Raw genomic sequence first — 7,514 nt, forward strand, 5'->3', positions numbered from 1 at the left:
GTTGTGTTTATACTTGTGTTCTGTGTAATTTTGGGGGAAAATATATATTGTACATAATAAATAAAAAAAGACGGGTCAACATCTAAATATTGCTCCCAGCGTTGATCAAAGCTCAGGAGGCTTATATTCTTGATCTGACGGAGTTCTAATCGCGCCTGCATCTTTGTGAACGAGTGGAATCATGAACAGTGGTCTGTTCGTAATGTTCACCTGCGTCTCCTGGATTTGCCTCCCGGATTTGCCTTTTTAGCAGCACATTCACCACTCTCTCAACGGCTAACTCCGCCCTCTCGTGCACAGGCCGAGGGCCTGAGACGTGAAACTAACCAACCCAGCTCGGAGTCGGCTCAAGTAGGTAACTAGAGACCCTGTGGAGTGTGTTTGCGAGATGCCGGACAAAAGGCCATTTTAAAACCGTCCCGAGACTCCTGCCGTGTCTACAGACATCCCCCCAAACAAACAAAAACCGTCTTTCAAAGAATGAGTGCACAACTGGTAAATAGTCTATTATAAAGACAGTATGTCGGTCGGGTGGCTAGATGTCGCAGAGACTTATATTGCAGGCTCTGTATTCGGCTACTTGGCCAACTATAAGGATGAAGTAAGAATCGAACGTTAAACCGAGCATACCTCAGCAGGATAATAATAACGTTGCTTTACAGACAATAGGTTATACTGAGACAGCCAGTGATGTGGTGAGACTGAGGCAGGCATGTAGGAAGAAGCAGAGACCGCAAGAAAGCGGAAACAAGCAAGCAGGGAGAGAGAGTGGTTAGTAAAGTGGTTCCCAAACTTGTTAAAACTTATGGAACAAGTTGTGAACTAAAACAAATATATATATATATATATATATATATATATATATATATATATATATATATATATATATATATGTTTCAAAATGAACATCTCCACATGACCTATTTTCCCTATAGGCCTACATTGTCTAATCAAAAAGCAAACAATACAGTCTTATATCGATCGCCCACTGGAGTTTATAGTTTACCCATCACCCACCTTTTTTTACCACTACATCACTGATATTAATACAGAATTGTAAGTAACGTTCTAATAATTCATGTAAATGCGATAATACATACGATCATCTGTGTGCTCCATTGACGTCTGTGTGGCGCTTGATGAGCGTTAGGAATACAAACGTGAACACTATGGAATTTGAGAAAAGAGATATCTATGTAAAGAGTTGATGGTTTTATACAATTCATCATTACAACCGACTGAACAGTCGCTGATGCTATGTGTCAGTGTGAATCATTTCTCATATTTTCCCCTTTCAAATCAAATCAGGCGTATAACATTACAATTGTCTAAGCTAGCTAACAGGCTATGTGGTTGTTGATTGACTGAGGTGAAAGAACTAGCAGCCAAAGTGATCATGGCTGGGGTCATTTTTCTGTTCACCAAAAAGCATTTTAACGTTTTTTTATTGTATAACAAACCTCATTAAAACTCAAACCCTGGTTATGGCTCTGACCACGATCGGCCAGAAGAGCTTTAGTGCGCATTGGCATAGATTCTACAAGTGTCTGGAAGTCTATTGGAGGGATGCGACACCCTTCTTCCACGAGAAATTCCATTATCTGGTGTTTTGTTGATGGTGGTAGAAAACGCTCTCTCAGGACACATCGAGAATCTCCAATAAGTGTTAAATTGGGTTTAGATCTAGTGACTAACACACACACCCTTTAAACCCCATATGCTCATTTGAAACTCCTTTTCTTGTCACTGAGGTCTCTTCTTCTAGCCAAAAATTGGCAACTGGGAATTTTTATACGTGACCCTACGCATGATGGGATGTTAACTGCTTAATTAACGTTCAATATAATTCGTATTCCTCATTTAGTTGAAGTCGGAGGTTTACATACACTTTAGCCAAATATATTTAAACTCAGTTTTTCACAATGCCTGACATTTAATCCTAGTAAAAATTCCCTGTCTTAGGTCAGTTAGGATCACCACTTTATTTTAAGAATGTGAAATGTCAGGATAATAGTAGAGAGAATGATTTATTTCAGCTTTTATTCCTTTCATCACATTCCCAGTGGATCAGAAGGTTACATACACTCAATTAATATTTGGTAGCATTGTCTTTAAATTGTTTAACATGGGTCAAACATTTCAGGTAGCCTTCCACAAGCTTCCCACAATAAGTTGGGTGAATTTTGGCCCATTCCTCCTGACAGCTGGTGTAACTGAGTCAGGTTTGTAGGCCTCCTTCCCCGCACACGCTTTTTCAGTTCTTCCCACAAATTTTCTATAGGATTGAGGTCAGGGCTTTGTGATGGCCACTCCAATACCTTGACTTTGTTGTCCTTAAGCCATTTTGCCACAACTTTGGAAGTATGCTTGGGGTCATTGTGCATTTGCGACCAAGCTTTAACTTCCTGACTGATGTCTTGAGATGTTGCTTCAATATATCCACATCATTTTCTTTCCTTATGATGCCATCTATTTTGTCCCTCCTGCAGCAAAGCACCCCCACAACATGATGCTGCCAACCCCATGCTTCACGGTTGGGATGGTGTTCTTCGGCTTGCAATTCTCCCTCTTTTCCCTCCAAACATAACGATGGTCATTATAGCCAAACAGTTATATTTTTGTTTCATCAGACCAGAGGACATTTCTCCAAAAAGTATGATCTTTGTCCCCATGTGCAGTTGCAACCCGTAGTCTGGCTTTTTTTATGGCGGTTTTGGAGCAGTGGCTTCTTCCTTGCTGAGCAGCCTTTCAGGTTATGTCGATATAGGACTCGTTTTGCTGTGGATATAGATACTTTTGTACCCGTTTCCTCCAGCATCTTCACAAGGTCTTTTGCTGTTGTTCTGGGATTGATTTGCACTTTTCACACCAAAGTACGTTCATCTCTAGGAGACAGAAGGCGTCTACTTCCTGAGCGGTATGACGGCTGCGTGGTCCCATGGTGTTTATACTGGCGTACTATTGCTTGTACAGATGAACATGGTACCTTCAGGCGTTTGGAAATTGCTCCCAAGGATGAACCAGACTTGTGGAGGTCTACATTTTTTGGAGGTCTTGGCTGATTTCTTTTGATTTTCCCATGATGTCAAGCAAAGAGGCACTGAGTTTGAAAGTAGGCCTTGAAATACATCCACAGGTACACCTCCAATTGACTCAAATTATGTCAATTAGCCTATCAGAAGCTTCTAAAGCCATGGCATAATTTTATGGAATTTTCCAAGCTGTTTAAAGGCACAGTCATCTTAGTGTATGTAAACTTCTGACCAATTGGAATTGTGATAGTGAATTACAAGTGAAATAATCTGTCTTTGTTGGAAAAATGACTTGTGTCATGCACAAACTATAGTTTGTTAACAAGAAATGTGTGGAGTGGTTGAAAAACGAGTTTTAATGACTCCAACCAAGTGTATGAAAACTTCCGACTTCAACTGTAACTTGTCTCTCTCCTGATTTAAAAACATGGCCTGCTGGAGCTACGTCATCCGAAAAATCCAGATCCCAAAACACATACGAGGTGGACACGAGCTTTCTGATTAATCTCGTTTTTGGACGTACAGCCTTTGATAGACACCGCGCCTCATGAATCGCATGGCATTTTAATATTTGTTAGAAGCGGTGACCTGCGTTTCACCCCTTCCTCAAGGCCTCACACATGAACAATTTCTGACTTGTTCGATGATATTGAGTAATGTAGGACCTACTCCTTTTACCAAAAAGGGAGCAGGGGCCCAATATATATAGGAACCAGGCTCCTGTGAGTTATTAGAGCTGATAATTCTGAGCGCAGAGAGAGCAATGACATGTATAGTGATTTACAGTTAAATAGCAAACAGTGGGTAGGCTAGACCTACACCCCGAATTAAAACATAATTCCAAATAAATACATTATTTTGATCCAGAATGTTTTTACATGTTACGGTACTCGAGAAAGTGAGATAATGGGAGACATTTTGTTTTATCTCCTCTCATTGGAAATATAGGCCAGGCATTGTAATATAACCACAGATTTTCTAAGGTTTGAGACTTTTTTTTTTACACTGTGCTTAATTTACAACTTAGATGATCGATTGAGCGGGGCAACAGTGAAGCCGGTCTGAAGCGGGCTCTGCTGGTGTGCAGGTGGCGTTACATCACGTCACTGAATAAGCATTGGCCTATGCTCCAATCGCATATTTTAAGATTTACTTTGAGGTCACTTTGTGAAGCACGATTATTATGCCATCTATCCATGCATATTCAAATATTTGTGTCGACTGCTGTCAGACAAGTTTTCAGATAAAGAACAAATAGCCTGTTCATCTATCAATGCTTTTTCAATGTAAAACTTGATTCCCAACTGCTCAATAAAAAAGGCCTACGCACTAATAAAGGTGTCAATAATCTCCATGCAATTGTATCGAATATAAATAATAAGTAGGCCTATAAATGTAAAACGAAACAGACAATTCTTAAACAAAACACTAACGTATTTTACGCATTAATCCATCCATACAGAATAACCAACACAAGATACAATTCCATAGGCTATCATGTATGCTTCCAAAATCACAAATTAAAACAATTATTCAGACTGTCTTTTTCGTCCGTGTAGGCCTATGGATTTCAAGGATGTTGACGATGTCTGAGAAACAGGCCTATTGGTATTGTAGGTTAGATCCTCAGCATCTGTGGCTCTCGTCTAGTGACCTCGCGATGATCCCCGGTCTATGAATTATTGATGAGATCCGTGCACAGATTACCCCTATCAATATGCAATACTTATTATCCTGGATAAATGGCTATTTAACAGTTATGAATAGTGGAATTGTTTCAACCCAATACAAAACATTGGTGTGTGTTCTTTAGCACATTTCTTTTAAATATATAAAATGATTTAAGCAAAAAAAGTTTGAGACATCGGGAATATTTATTGCATTTAGGTACATTTTAGATGAATAAATGACAGCTATTGACGAAAGATGTCAAAACCAGTGTTTTCATATTGCCCTAATTTGATTGGATATCACCACGCAGAACTGCGATTGCATGCTGATTCATATACAATTTGGTCAGGTAGGCTTGCTACACAATGGGACACATACAATTTAGCCATGGTGGCAACTACGCAAAGACATGATCCATTAACATAGGCTACAAACACACAATAGCAACTCGTTATTATAATATAACATACAAAATTGGGCGTAATTCCAAGTTTTTACCATCAGGATCAGTGTTTGATGCGTTTATATACTGGACAAAAATATAAAAACGCAACGTGTAACAATTTCTAAGATTTTACTGAATTACTGTTCAAATAAGGAAATCAGCCAATTGAAATAAATGAATTGGTCACTAATCGATGGATTTCACATGATTGGGAATACAGATATGCATCTGTAGGTTACAGATACCTTTAAAAAGCCTCAAAATGGGCCTCAGGATCTCGTCACGCTATTTCTGTGCATTCAAACTACCATCGAGAAAATGCAATTGTGTTCATTGTTGGTAGTTTATGCCTGCCCATTTCATAACCCCACCGCCACCATTGGGCACTCTGTTCACAACATTGACATCAGCAAACCGCTTGCCCACACCGACGTCATATATCTTGTCTGCGGTTGAGAGGCTTGTTGGATGTACTGCCAAATTCTCTAAAATGATGTTGGAGGCGGCTTATGCTAGAGAAATGAACATTCAATTCTCCGGCAACAGCTCTGGTGGACATTCCTGCAGTCAGCATGCCAATTGCACCTCCCTCAAAACTTGAGACATCTGTGGCATTGTGTTGTGTGACAAAACTGCACATTTTAGAGTGTCCTTTTATTGTCAACAGAACAAGCTTCTTGATATGCCACACCTGTCAGGTGGATGGATTATGTTGGCAAATGGGGAAATGCTCACTAACAGGGATGTAAACAAATTTGTGCACAACATTTTAAAGAAATAAGCTTTTTGTGCATATGGAACATTTCTGGGATCTTTTATTTCAGCTTATGAAACATGGGACCAACATTTTACATGTTGCGTTTATATTTTTGTTCAGTGTGGAATAATAAAGCCTAATATTTATATGATTAGACCTCCATTATCCAGCATAATTTATTAAAATCGACTGAGGTCTGATTCCCAACGTTTACAGTGGATTCACCTATTCTGTCCTTGGAGAGAGACGCACTGTTCAACGGCTTATCTTGGAAATTGATGGTACACACAAAACCCTGTTGAAGTTCGTGCTTTACCTTAGACCACGCTTTTATCAAGACGGTCTAATTTTTGGATACAGACTTGAATTTCACTTCAAGTTTTTGTCAGTTTTCTGACTTGAGTCTATAGGCCAGAGACATGCATTATCCAATTTCCCTTCACATATCAGCACCTCTGACACTGATTCCACGAGGTGCAATGCAATTATTGCAAAAAAATTGAATTAGTTTGTGTCCTGTTCGTGAAGAGGCAGAATTTCCCCCAGTTTTACGCTGAGCAAAATGAATGAATTCTTATTTGCTGGTCTTTATAGATAATTCGATTACAATCCATGGATTCTCAAAATATTTTATTTTGAGGCTAATTCCAACATTAATAATATATGTTTGGTATATAATCATAGACAGTGGAACACTTATTTAAATGTATCACTGCATTTCTGATATTAACTTTCTATCCTGATATCGAGGATATCGCCACTGCCCAGACTAGTGCTGTACAGTCCACAACCCTTTCTAATCCCTTCGCAGCAGTTAAACCGTCACTTTCATTCAAGAATGTGAATTATATAGTACATTGTCTACTCCCCAAAACCATAAAACTAACTTTATGGACCCCACGTGACCTTTCAGAGTCAGTAAAGGGATTATATGTTCTACGGTACGGAGGCATTTAGTAAATTCGAGCCATGTACCTGTAAGATAGCCTACATGTTGGGACATTTGATGTGGAAACGAATAACTAAATACAAGCAAACAGAAGTGCGACTCAAGCCAAAGAAGTCAATAAGAGGGTAAGTTTAAAAGGTTTAGCGTTTGTTTTTCTGGTAAAGAATGGCAGCATGGAACCAATACTGAATCTAATAACCTTGACATGATGGTGGGCACTTTATAGGTGCATGGTTAAAACAATATAGCTTGGACGAAAACAATGCAAATATTTAAATCAGCAACAAACCTGACTCAAATGTAATGCACGTCATAGGCCTATACCAAAAAAGTAATCTCAAGCCAATGTTAAGCATGAAAACTTCCATGGAAATTATTCTTGCTAATGTGTTATTTTACAGCAATGTAAAACAGTACAAAATCTATAGGAACATGTTGTTTATGAAGTTAATTTGTTTGAACGTGTGGCAAGGTTAAGTAAGCCTAAATTGTTGATACAAGATGTCCAAAATGCCATGAATGGTTTACGTTCACCAGTGTTATAGCCTATGTGTGTCTATAGAATAGTGCATGAAAACATGTGTAGGCCTAATTCATTCATTTACTATATGTTAAATGAAGAAGAGGTTAATCCATTGCAATTACTATGCTTCAAATATA

This window comes from Salvelinus fontinalis, chromosome 1 (assembly GCF_029448725.1).
Source record: "Salvelinus fontinalis isolate EN_2023a chromosome 1, ASM2944872v1, whole genome shotgun sequence".
Classification (NCBI taxonomy): Eukaryota; Metazoa; Chordata; class Actinopteri; order Salmoniformes; family Salmonidae; genus Salvelinus; species Salvelinus fontinalis.